At 45.0% G+C, this 13,936-nt stretch overlaps 1 long non-coding RNA gene across 1 annotated transcript in view; it reads left to right on the top strand.

Moving 5' to 3' along the window:
- Nucleotides 1–13,643, top strand: part of LOC135225443 (uncharacterized) — a 30,863-nt gene extending 17,220 nt beyond the window's left edge. Inside the window, exon 3 of the long non-coding RNA XR_010316960.1 lies at nt 13,476–13,643. This is a non-coding gene — a long non-coding RNA (uncharacterized LOC135225443). The remainder of the gene's footprint in view (nt 1–13,475) is intronic.
- The last annotated feature ends 293 nt before the right edge of the window (nt 13,644–13,936 follow it).

Raw genomic sequence — 13,936 nt, 5'->3', positions numbered from 1 at the left:
GAGATCCAAATACCGATCTCCTGTCGGGCGCGACGAACCCTCCAGGGGAGTTGTCTGCAACAAGCGGCCAATCTCTGGGGGGAGCGGTGCGTTAGGCAGGCGAGACGTGGGAAAGAAGTAAACTCCTGCCAAGCGTCAGGCGCCAACTAGGAGCCAGGCGCCAAGTAGGCGCAAAGAGCCTGACTTTACTGTAGATCGTTCTAGGCCCAGATCTTCATCCAAGCAACAAGAGCCAACTGGAGAAGAGAGAACTCCTGATAGGAGTATAGCGCCCGCTAAGCGCAATATACTTGCCTTTCGAAAGGCGCATTCCATGAGCGATACTCCTACCAAGCCACAGGAGTATTCGGAACTAGATGCGCCTTCCATAGGTCAGGAGTATTCGGGAAGAAATACTCCTGCCAGGCGCCTTGAGTACTCTGACCTCGATACTCCTCCCAGGCACCAGGAGTATTCTAGACTTTTTACTCCTACCAGGCGCCAGGAGTATTCGAAGCGCGATGCGCCTACCAAGCGCCAGGAGTATTCTGAGCTTAATACTCCTAACAGGCGCCAGGAGTATTTGGAGCGAGATGCGCCTTCCAGACGGCAGGAGTATTCGAAGAGTGTAACGACTGTCAGGCGCCAGGAGTATTCCAAACAGGATACTCCTACCAGGCCTCAGGAGTATTCTCAGCGAGATACTCCTGCTAAACGCCAGGCGCATTCTCCTCATGAAGAGCTTGACATCCGACAGGAGTCTAACAGGCGTAAAGCAGTGATACGTGACTCGCCTAATGATAAACGTAAGGAGAGAGTTACTCCTAACCCCTCTCCTAATAGAAGTGCTTCTTCTTCGGAAAGGAAGAAATCAAGAGAGGAGACAGAGGAGGGAAGGGAGCCTTCTCCTTCCGATCCTATTAATTTAGATGACGTCTCGGAGGACGAAGTTACTAACAGAGAAGGGCTTTCGAATTACAAAGTTCTTTCTGCTCTTCTCTTTAGAAGAATATGGAGATGCATTGACTCCAGTCCAGCTCTCCTCCTTCTCGCTCTCTGTTTTCAAGTAAGAAGGCACACAAGTCTTCATCTTTCCTGAAAATGAAGCCGGCCATATCCATGAAAAGGGCCTTACAATCTCTTGACTCCTGGATCAAGACTAAGGAGGAGTTAGGAAGGACGATCTTTTGCATGCCTCCGCTAAATTAAGGGGTAGGAGAGGCATATGGTACGAAACGGGAGAAAATATGGGATTGTCTCTGCCCGTTTCAGCTGAATCGGACTTCTCCAGTCTCGTAGACTCGTCGAGGAGACATGCCTTAAATTCAGCGAAAGCAACATGGGGTCTTTCGGAAATGGACCATCTCTCAAGGGACTTTTTTCATACCTTAGAAATATTTAACTTCCTAGATTGGTCCCTTGGGGTTATTGCTAAGAAGTCCCATGAAAAAGAACAACTAAGCCCTGAAACCTTGCATAGCATCCTTACATGCATCGATAAGGCGGTTCAAGATGGATCGGCGGAAGTGTGCTCCCTCTTCGGTGCGGGAATACTAAAGGAGAGAGCGGTTCATAGTGCCTTTCTCACTAAGGCCGTCTCCCCTTCGCAGAGATCCGCTTTGCTGTATGCGCCTCTCGTCTGAACATTTTATTCCTTCGCAGTTGGTGAGAGACATTGCCCATTCTCTAACTGAGAAAGCCACTCAAGATCTTTTAAGGCAATCCTCAAGGAAAAATAGACCTTGGCTAGTGAGGAAAAGAAAGCCTCTAGGCCAGCTCAACAACAGCAGCCCTTTCGAGGAGGCCCTCAGGCTAGATCCATCGTCAGAAGAAAGTCAACGGAAAAAAGGGGAAGATCTGCCTTCCGTCCCTTTAAGAAGGGAAAATGAGAAATCTTTCCTCCAGACACCTGTAGGAGCCAGGTTACAATTCTTTGCGGGAGCATGGAAGACATAGATCCGATCCTTGGTCGATGTCAATAATCAGAAGGGTTATTATATCCATTCAAGGACAGGCCCCCTTGACAACATCACCGAGGGAACTGTCAGCCAGATACAGGGACCCTGTTCTGATGGATACTCTTCGTCAATGGTGGAACAGATGTGGGACAAAAGAGCAATAGAGCGGTACTGGATCAAAGCTCCCGGGGTTTACAATCGCTGTTTCTCGTAGCGAAAGCCTCGGGGGGATGGAGACCGGTACTGGATGTAAGTTCGCTGAACAAATTGTGCAACACAGAAGTTCAGCATGGAAACGTCTGCCTCAGTACTTGCAGCTCTCCGTCAAGGAGATTGGATGGCGTCCCTAGATCTTCAAGACGCATATTTCCACGTCCCGATTCACCATTCGTCGAGGAAGTACCTTCGTTTCATGTTCGAGGGAAGGATCTATCAGTTCAGGGCCCTGTGTTTCGGCCTTTCTACGGCTCCCCAAGTCTTTACAGAACTTGATGAAAAATGTGTCAAAACACCTTCACATGAAAGGGATAAACGTCTCCCTATACCTGGACAAACTGCTCATCAGGGCCAGGTCTCAAAAGCAGTGTCTGGAGGACCTGTCAACAATCCTGGTAATTGACAAAGACATTATGGATTAATCGTGAACCTCGAGAAATCTCAGATGGTCCCCAGACCAGAACGTAGTCTATCTGGGGATTCAGATGGATTCTCGGGGTTTTCGAGTATTTCCTTCTCAAGAGAGAGTAAGGAAAGGCTGTGCCACAGTATTGAACTTCTTAGAGAAAGAGCGTACTTCAGCGAGGGAATGGTTGAGCCTTCTGGGGACCCTTTCCTCGCTCGAACAGTTCTTTCTCTAGAAGACTACATCTCCGTCCGCTTCAGTTCTTCCTGAGAAGCGTTGGAGTTGGAAGACAGGACAGCTCTCGACACGTTTCCAATCTCATTAGAAGTAAAGCAACAATTAAGGTGGTGGTTGACCCCCTTAGAAGAAAACAAAGGAGTATCCTTAGAAGTTCGGAACCCAAACCTGACATTGTTCTCAGACGCGTCGGAAACAGGTTGGGGTGCGACTTTAGGGTCCAAGGAAGTGTCAGGCACCTGGTCGGAAGAGCAGGTGTCCATGGCACATAAATTGCAAGAGCTCTTTGCGATTCACCTCGCGCTAAGGAGCTTCGAGCAGATAGTCAGAGACAAAGTAATACAGATAAACTCCGACAATACGACCACTCGGCCTATGTCAAGAAACAAGGAGGAACCACTCTCTCGCCCTATACAAACTGGCAAGAGATCTGCTGATTTGGGCAAATCAAAGGAACGTGGTTCTTCTAACGAGATTTGTTCAAGGGGAGAGGAACGTGAGAGCGGACAGACTGAGCAGGAGGTTCCAGGTCCTTCCTACAGAATGGACCCTCCACTCGGAAGTCTGTCAGACCCTTTGGTACTTTGGGGGAAAACCGCAGATAGACTATTCGCCACGTTTCTCTCCAAAAGGATAGATACATTTTTGCGCCCTGGCCCGGGTAGAAGATCCAGGGCTTATGCAATAGACGCCTTTCTCCTGGACTGGTCAGAGCTAGAGTGTACGCTTCCCCATTCAAGATTCTGGGAGAAGTAGTCAGAAAGTTTGTGGCCTCAAAGGGAACCAGAATGACTCTGATAGCCCCATATTGGCCATCCCGAATTTGGTTCACGGAGGTGATGGAGTGGACAGTGGACTTCCCCAGATTCTCTTCCAAACAGGATAGATCTGCTCAAACAACCCCACTTCGAGAGGTACCATCAAAATCTACCCGCTCTTGCTCTGACTGCCTTTCGACTATCGAAAGACTTGTCAGAGTGAGAGGGTTTTCTCGCAAGGCGGCAAGCGCAATTGCTAGAGCCCGCAGATCATCTACTAGGCAGAGTGTACCAATCGAAGTGGGAAGTTTTCAGAAACTGGTGCAGTCGAAGAAGCTGTCCTCTTCCAATACCTCTGTAACCAAAATTGCGGATTTCCTTCTTTTCCTGAGGGAAAAGTCACTCTTTCTGTACCAACAATTAAAGGATACAGAAGTATGCTTTCGTCAGTCTTTAGAAACAGGGGCTTAGACTTGACGAATAATAAAGATTTGCACGATCTCATCCGCTCCTTGAAACGTCGAAGTCAGTAGAGCCTAGGATTCCGAGCTGGAAACATTAGATGTGGTTCTGAAATTTCTGTCCTCGGAAAAGTTCGAACCACCTCATACGGCTTCATTCCGGGATATCACTAGAAAGTAGTATTTCTGCTATCTCTGGCTACGGCTAAAAGGGTCAGCGAGTTGCACGCCCTTGAGTCACGAGTTGGCTTCAAAGAAGATTCTGCGATTTGTCATTCCAGGACTCTTTTTCTTGCCAAAAACGAGAACCCTTCGAATCCCTGTCCTAGGAGTTTCGAGGTAAAAGGACTTATAGCCTAGTAGGCAGAGAAATAGAAAGATCACTTTGTCCAGTTAGAGCACTGAAATTCTATCTGGACAGAAAGAAGCGGTTGGGAGGCTCACAAACATGGTCTATGGTGCTCGGTGAAAGACCCCAAGAGACCTATGTCTAAAAATGCTTTGGCCTTCTTTGTGAGAAGTGTAATTACCGAGGGCTCATAAGAACTGCCCAGATGACTCTTTTAATCTATTAAGAGTAAGAGCTCATGAGGTAAGGGCAATCGCGACATCAATTGCGTTCCAGAGAAATATGTCTTACAAAAATTATTTTGGACGCAACCTATTGGAGATGCAACTCAGTATTTGCATCTCATTATTTAAAAGATGTGCGAGTGACGTATGAGAATGTTTTTTCTCTAGGTCCGTTGTGTCCAGCACATACGGTTTCTGGGTAAAGGAGAGAGCACCGATCCTTAAATTTGTGTACGTAACCCTCCTGTCGGATGGTGTTCTTGTGTTTCCTGTGCATGGGAGTGTCAGATGTCGCACTGGCGGCCTCACTTATCTTCATTAGGAAATCGAGTGACAGCTGACTATTAGAGGGGTACAAAATTTTGTTTGATTTTGTATGTATGATTTTCGAGTTTGTGGTTGTTTGCTAAGAGTTTGGGGATGACTCTTGGCAATCTTAGAACTAACACGGGTTAGGATCGGGTGATCGGGATCGGTTGTGTGCTCCTTAAAGAAGACGTGTTGTCATATAAGCGGATTAGCACCCCTTGACAAACGCCAGTGAGGCTCTGCCGAGTAAGTGGATAAGACCCCATCGACAGACCAGCTAGAACTCTTGGCCACAGATCACTATCTCGCTAAGGCTCTTGAGATGAAGCAGACTCCTGGGCAGTAGCCACGAAGTCTTCCATCTAATAAGGTAGGAACCAAGGTTTATTTATACCTACAACATATGTTTTTGTTCATGAAACTTACCTGTCAGATATATATATAGCTGTATTTTCTGAAGTCCGACAGAATTTTAAAAACTTCCGACACACGCAGTGGTCGGCCAGGTGGTTAGTACCCATTCCGGTGCTGAAAACACCTGTTTTCAGTACCTCCGTCTTAGGATTTTGGAAACTTCATTGCCGCTAAGTATCCTAATTGTCTTTTGATTTATTTACTTGGATTTGTGGGAATTGTGGCTAGGCATACGCTATCTAAAATTGATTTGAATTTGATTCATTTTTGCATAAAATATCTGAATCTAGTTAGGCTAGTTTCAGACGGGGTTGTCTGCAAAGATAGGGTGTGGCTACCGAAAGCTTCGGTAGATCCGCACTTGGTATGCACGAGGGGTATGGGTCTTGCTTCTTTGTTGAGATTTGTCATGTAAGGTAGTGTGAGGACTGATTCTATTGTTCTTAAATCCGTAAGGAAGACGTATGATTCGTATGTACGCAATTAATCAGTAAACATGTCTATTCCGTAAGGAAAGAACCGTATGATTCGTATAGCCAATTAATCAGTAACAAAAGTCAGGGTAGTGAACCTTTTGCTAACCTTCCGTAGATTTATGCCTAACCCTGTAGTATGGCCTACGGGCTAACCCTGCAGTGTTGCCTTCGGGCCCTAAGCAGTGTCTGTAGAGGAATTGCCCTTTCTCTGATACTCTTTCGATTCGTAACTTAGAATCGAAAGTGCTTGCTTTAGAGAGTAAAATGAAGTGCAGAAGTGCAGTGATACCCCTTGTGTAGTGGAGGGTGCGTCAGATCGGCCTCGTTTCGCCTCTAGGCCGGGACCTCTGGCTTGACTCCCAGGACCCGGGGAGGGAGCATGTCGAAAGCCTAAGGAGGGTTACAAGGAACCCCCACCGATCTGGCGTGCCTTCGGCAGTTTCTGATGAAAATCCCCAGACTGCCAAAGTGCGTGCGCGTGCACGAATCCTGAAAGATTGTTCTCGTCCTCCGAAGTGTCCTCCCCATGCAGGGTTGGAGCTTTCGGAAGGACTCGCGCCCTAGCTCTAAATAGAAGCTTTATAGAAGAGGACGCTTCACGTCCTCTCTCTCCTCTCTCTCTCTGTTATGCGTTTCAGTGAGAAGTAAGAAGGCGAACGTCGCCCTGAACTCGTCCGTCCGTCTTTCCACCGAGAAATACGTAAAAGAAGTATAGTAGCAGGAAGCTTTTGAGAGACGGACGGCCCGCCCCCCCGGACGCTCAAGGATGGACTCCAGGCGCGCGCGGGTGCAGGCCAAAGCGCGCGCCAGTGGACGCCAGAGCGCGCTCCAGTGGACGCCGAAGCGCGCGCCAGTGGACGCCGAGCGTGCACCAGCGCACGCCAGGTGTGTCGCCTGGCTGAACGTTTCTGTTGAACTCTTCAAGCTCTTGTTTCAGTATGGGCCTAAAGTATTTTTACCTCTACCTTCGGTGATACCTTCTACCTCACCTGCAAAGAATGTGAAGTAGGCAGTGCTTCGGAGGAAGCTTAAAGTGAACAGACAAACTTCTTCTTCGAAAACCCAGCAAGACATCGGGTTTCTGAATTCAAGAGGTCTCTGTCAATTAATATTGCTTTTCGCATAGGTGGTGGAGTTAAGGAAAGCTCAAGGGAGATCTCGTTTGCTCTACCGCAACCTTTGCCATTCTGCCAATAAATTTAAGTTGCCACTACCGCAGTCAAGACTTTGCGATAAGGCAGTTACGGGTTATGTAAGGCTCGATGTCCTGCACGTCAGGACTCTCGGCAACGTTCAGTAGGATTCTTGCAAAGGCACTCATCAAAAGGACGCTCTTCAGGAAAGCGCAAGACAGGACTTCCTTTGCCATACTGCCAATAAATTTAAGCTTTAGCAGGCATTAGTTGTGATACGGAGAGGAAGCTGGTTGGAGAGTTTCTTCCTCTTCCCAGGATAATTTTGCAAGCTTTTTAGCCCATCTGAAAGGGTTTTTCAGATGATAGATTTTGTAGTTTCTAGTCGGGACTACGCTGCCGAATTGAACATCGTCGTTCTATCCTGCCGTAAGCCCAGTCTCTTAACAGGTTATTCTTGCCCCTTCCTCCTTTGAGACGGGAATCGGAAAAAAATTAAATGCTCGACTTCCTGGATTACGTTTTGTCAATTCAGTGTCTTTCCCCCATTGACAATATACTATCGTTTGTCAAGTAAGTGGGTATCCCCATCATTGACAAAATATCTCTTTGTCCCGTAAATGGGTTAGTTCTCATTGACAAACATCTCATTAACTTGATATTGGCGTAAGCGAATAAGCTCTTATGACAAGATTCGGAAGAGCTCTCATTCGTCATTCGCAGACTCGTACAAGAAATAGACTTGTAGACTACGTCAATGAAACGCTTATGTCCAATAACATAAGAAGCTTGAGCTGACTGCTTCGATTCTCTTAAGTTTGTTCATGAAACTTGCCTGTCAGATATGTATGTAGCTGTATTTCCGAATTCAGCTATATATATGTCTGCCAGGTAAAGTATGAACAAACTTATTGTGATATAATTTCATATTTTGCCTTGCGTATTTTACTTTCTGGTTGGTTCAAGTCATATACGCTTGCTGTAGTTACCTCTTCGGATGGCAACCGAGAAGTCTATTGTCTATTTAAGGACATTTAATCGTTACTCCCTGCAGCCTTCCAGGAGTTTCCGATTTATCTTTTACCGTTGTATGGTAGTGTTCTGACGACACAAACGCATCTATATATTTAGCGTTTTCTGTTTCGCTTAAATATACCAGCTTGAGAGTCTTTTTGCTCAAAAAATAACGGACCTATTTCTTCGTAGAATAGGGTAGCTGGCAACCCAGACATAAAGTTAAGAGACGACGTTCGTAAGCGGCTGGCTGCTGCTGTGTCTGACTGTCCAAGTTCCAACCGAGCCAGTAACAGATCGTGCGCTGTCATGCGCTGTAGGTTACGTCTCTCTCTCCTGCGGGATTGACTGACAACTAACCGTATACTCGTGCTGGCGGTTACGTCTCTCCTGCGGAATTGACTGACTAACTGTGATCTCTGTCCTACAATCACGGACTTTAGCTAAGATTGAGGGGATTTCTTACGTGAATGAATAAATGTTGCATTCGTTTTGCCTTACTATGTTCAACAGAGTTATCTCTTAATCCTTTCGGTGCTCGTTACCGCACGGTATAGAACTACGAGTCTACCGCAACATTGCACTTTTATATGCTCTCTTGCTTAGGCAAAGCGCAGCCTTATTAGGGAAGTAAGCATACTCGGGGAGGGAATGGATGAGCTTGCTGGGGACCATTTCCTTCCTGAAGAAGTTTGTTTCCCCGAATAGACTGCAATTCAGACCACAGTTTTTTCCTACCGGGAAACTGAAATATTATTCAAGGTCTAGGAATGATTCTGAACATCTCTCAGTGCATCATGATAGAAAGAAGGTGCCGGACATCTGGATAGAGTTTCAGATGTCCTGGATCTTAATCTGAAAGAAGTAAATGCAATTCGGTCGTCCCTCCAGTCCTCGAAACGAGTTTTTGGAACCACAGTGGTCCACATCAACTCTGATTTTCCACAGCTCTCTATTTCTTAACAAGTATCTTCTCTCGGTCCCTGCTCGAGTTTACGAGAAAGAGCCTATTATAACAACAGGCGTAGAATGTAACGATCCTCTACAGGTTCGTTACAGGATTACAAAAGTCCGTTCGAATCGTCTCGATCGACGGCAGCAACTATTCACTTCCGAGTGGACTGTGGAATCTTTCTTTAGAAGTAAGTTGAGAGTTGTGTAGACTTCAGGGACGCCCTTTCATTCTTCTCTTCGATATGTTGAGGACGAAGAGGCTTCTTCTTCTCTGCTCCCTTATTCTCGATCCGGGATCGGTACCATTAAACATGGAAAGCCATCCTATGATATTGAACGTGGATGTTTAGTCTCTTTTCCCCTTTTTCAATCGCTTAGGAAATGTAATAAGAGGATTTATGACGTCACAGGGAGCGACAATGACGCTGATCGCCCATGTTGGCCTTCAGGATCCTGGATTCACAGAGGTCACATACTTCCTAGATCACTTTCCAAGGACCTTTCCGAGAGAGTCGGTCTACTCTAACTCGAAAGGTACCTATACCTCGCTCTGAGTCTGACTACGTTCAGACTATCGAGATGTTGACAGGAATAAGATTACCGTCTTCCATTTCCGTCTGAAGAATGGGATAGCTGCAGTCACAACTATTAAAGAATATGCAAATATGTTGTTGACGGACTTTGGGCTCAGAGATTTGCGTCTGTCAAACAACAAAGCCCTTCACGATCTTTGAGTTCTGTGGAATCTCGAAACTCGCTTCACCATCTACTTTTTGTCTCACCTGTTTTCTCGGAGTCAGGCACTCGTGCGAGATCAGGCGACATATAGTAGCCCTGAGTTTCTTGTTGACGAAGTCGGTTGCGTTTATACACCCCCGATGATCGTGTACATGAGACAGGTTGGACTGTCAGGCATTCTTCCTTCGGGACTGAATCGCCTTTTTGCTCCTCGCTCCTTTCTCCTGGCACAGAAGCTCGAGTCAGGAGTTGATTCGCTGACGACGTTGGGTTGCTGTTGATACACCCCAAGGTTTGCTTAGATTGAATCGCCCAGGCAGTCCAGACACTCATCCTTCAGCGAAGAATAGTGCCTTATGGTTCTTCAGGGGTACAGCCTTGCTGTCCTTGATTCGTCGACTGGTCAACTGGTCGGTCACCTGACTTAGTACAGACGGACTGACTGTGCATGTCCAGATCGAAGCTTCAATATGGAACTTAGACGTAGTCTGAAGTTCTTGATGTCAAAGCATTCGAACCTTCTACCTGTTAACTTCTTGCATGTGATCAGGAAGGCCTTCTTCTAACCACCCTAGATACGACAAAGAGGGTTAGTGAAATTTTAAGCCATCGTCACAAGTTTGGCTTTAGAGAAACACAAGGCGGTGTGCTCTCTAAGCCTTCCGTTGTGGCCTAAGAAATGGAAACCCGTTTTGTCCTTGGGCCAGGAGCTTGGAAGCAAGGATGGGCACAAGTTAGTGGCAGGAGCCAGAGAGAGTCCTGTGCCCTGTCGGGTCTCTCAAGTTTTATCTACATAAAACCCAAGAAAGTCGAAGTCATTCGGGCCAATCTGCAGTGTTCCGAAAAAGACCAGACTGCCCATATCGAAGAACACCCTGGCTTTAGTGTTAAGGAGTTCTTCAAAAATGCTCCTCATTGTGTTTGCACAAAGATTTGAAATCTTTTTATCTGAATGTCACGAGGTGAGGGCGCGGCCTCGGAAGCATTTCAACAGAGCATGCACTCAGCAACATTCTGAGTACCATGTTTTAGCGAAGCAACTCTGTGTTCACTTCACACTCCCTGCGAGATGTGAAGATGGCATATGAGATCTGCTGCTCGCTAGGGCCATACGTGTCTGCAGACACAATCTTGGGGGCAAGAAGTACCACTCATCCTATCCTGTAGAAATGGTAGGAAGAGCTCTTAATTTAGTTGTTGAGTCGCCGACAACGGCGACTTCTTAACTCTTAAGCCTTAGTTAAAACACCTTAACTTTGGCTAGGTTGGTCAGGTGGTGATATATATAGATATATATATATATATATATATATATATATCTATATATATATATATATATATATATTTATTTTACTTCTTAGCCCTCATGGTATGGTCAATATGGTCTAGTCACGTCGTGGTCTCGCCCCTGTTGACAGATCATCTGGAGTGCACCAGCTATAGGTCTCTACCTCGCTGGCAACTCTAGTAGCACAAGCAGACTTACGTGGCAGTAACCACGAAGCAGCTATGCTAACAGGTGGAACCAAGATGTAAATCATCTGCATGCATTTGTTCCCAAAATCCTTCTATTCTGTCCTTCCCACCTCAAAGGTGGGATTCAGCTATATATATATCTGACAGGTAAGTTTCATGAACAAAATGATATTGTTATGATACAATAAAGTTTATTTTGTTCATACTTACCTGGCAGATATATATAATCAAGTACCCACCCACCTCCCCTCAGGGACAGTGGAAATAAAAAATTATGAATAGAAAATGGGAATGGTTCCTGATACCCGCCTCCCAGCGGCGGGAATGGGTACTAACACCTGGCCGACCACTGCGTGTGTCGGAAGTTTTTTAAAATTCTGTCGGACTCAGAAAATACAGCTATATATATATCTGCCAGGTAAGTATGAACAAACTTTATTGTATCATAACAATATCATGTTTACCTGTCTAGTCAGTAAGTTAGCTGTCTCTTGCCCTCCACCAAAGGGTGTCAATCAGCTATGTATATATCTGACAGGTAAGTTGAATGTATGAAAATGATATTGTTATGATACAATAAAGTTTCATACATACTTACCTGGCAGATATATACGATTGAAGACCCACCCGGCCTCCCCGCAGGAGACAGGTGGAAGAGAGAATCTGATTAGAAAACGGGAATGGTTCCTAGTCCTGCCACCCAGAGCAGGGCGGTAGATCACCTGACCTACCTGTAGCGAGTGCCGCGAAATTTGAATTTCTGTCGGGGACGACGGAGTCGATAGCTATGTATATATCTGCCAGGTAAATATGTATGAAACTTTATTATATCATAACAATATCATATTAGCTGTGTTGTACGGTAGAGGCAACTCTGTGTTGACTTCTCATTACACAAAGGATGTCAAGTTAACCTACGAGAGATCCTTCTCTTTTGGTTTATACGTTTCTGCGGATACGTTACTGGGATAAGGAGCCGACACTGATCCTTAACTTTGAGTTAAAGTTTTTTAACTTAGTGATTATTATTGGGTTTTGAGGAAGTGTGGGGACTCTTTTCAATTTGAGCGCGAACCCTCGTGTTAGGATCAGGTGATCGGGATCGGTGTTGCGCTCCTTCATAAGGTGTATTGTCATAGAAGTGGTCCAGTACCCATTGACAAAGTCCTTTCAAGCTCTGCCGAGTAAGCGGTTCATACCCCATCGGCAGACCCACAAGAACTCTTAGCCATAGATCACATATCTCGCTAAAGTCTTGAGGTGATGCAGACTACCGGGCAACAGTCACGAAGTCTACCACCTATCAGATAGGAACCAAGGTTATTTATACCTACAACATATGTTGTTTACCTGTCTATTCCATGTTAGCTGTCTCTTACCCTCCACCAAAGGGTGTCAATCAGCTATGTATATATCTGACAGGTAAGTTGATTGTATGAAAATGATATTGTTATAATACAATAAAGTTTCATACATACTTACCTGGCAGATATATACGATTAATGGCCCACCCAGCCTCCCCGCAGGAGACAGGTGGAAGAGAAAAAATATGAATAGAAAACAGGAATGGTTCCTAATCCTGCCACCCAGGACAGGACGGTAGATCACCTGACCTACCTGCAGCGTGTGCCGCGAAATTTGAATTTCTGTCGGGGACGACAGAGTCTTAGCTATGTATATATCTGCCAGGTAAGTATGTATGAAACTTTATTGTATTATAACAATATCATTTTCTCCTAAAGTGCGTGGATGCTGTAAGGCTGGTGCTTGAATTAATGAGTAAATGGCTGTCTCTGCCTTTTTCCTATATTCCTTCCCCTTCAAGTCAGCAATCAGGCCATGTACTTAGGGCTGCTGATAAAACTGAATTCATCCATCCATTATGATCTAGATTCTAGCTGCCTTCTAACCTGTGCTTCTTCAAAGTTGCCTTAGAGTGAGAGTTCAGATACATCTCATGACTAAGAGCATGGTATTTCTTGATGGAGATGAAAGGCAATTGTTTGTATTCTTGTTGAAACAAATGACAAATTTTGAAAGTAATTAGCATTTTTCATTTGAATACAAACCAGAGCCTCTATCATATGACTACCTTGTTATCAAGTTTTAATTAACGATTCCAGCATATGTTGAGGAATATCCTACATTAAAAGTTTTGGTCTGTATACAAAAGAAAAATTCAAAATGCTGTAAAAATTTATAATTTTAGGGAAAAAGTAAAATCTACAAGGTCTGGGAAGTGCTGATTTGTTTTCTTAATGAACCCAAACTCTTTAAATAATTCCCAGAGCCAGAATATGTACAGTAGTTCCTTGCATACATTGACCATAAAAGTGGTAGAGAAAAAGTGACAAATTTATTTTAATCACCCAGCCAACCTGCTTTCCGATGCTTCCCCTGAACTTGTTTTCATGGCTGGAGGTCTGCCAAATCCACAGATGTTTCCATTTCAAGCTGCGTCAGTTACCCTAAAGGATGGCCGAGCTCTCACCATTCATCCAGATCTCATGACTGATTGTCTGCAGTATGGACCTACTCCTGGGTTAGTAGTCTTTTTTCAACTGTTATACAGGTACTCCTCATTTAACAATGTGCTCGTTTTACGACAACTCAGAGTTGTGATGACAAAATGAAGAAAGAGAAAAAACCATAAAATGAAAATAAAAACATTGCCAATGGTGGCCAAGAGAAAGGCTATTCAGTGCCAATAATTTAGCTTAGCCAGGTTTTGAAAACCTTGAGATCTGTGGCTAAAAAATAAATAAGGCTTTAATATATATACTTTGTAAAGAAAAGCTATACAGTTGAACCTCTAAATATGGGCATTCTATGGT

This window comes from Macrobrachium nipponense, chromosome 13, assembly GCF_015104395.2.
Source record: "Macrobrachium nipponense isolate FS-2020 chromosome 13, ASM1510439v2, whole genome shotgun sequence".
Classification (NCBI taxonomy): domain Eukaryota; kingdom Metazoa; phylum Arthropoda; class Malacostraca; order Decapoda; family Palaemonidae; genus Macrobrachium; species Macrobrachium nipponense.
Note: the sequence above shows the minus strand (reverse complement) of the source record. Positions and strands in the feature narration are given on the sequence as shown.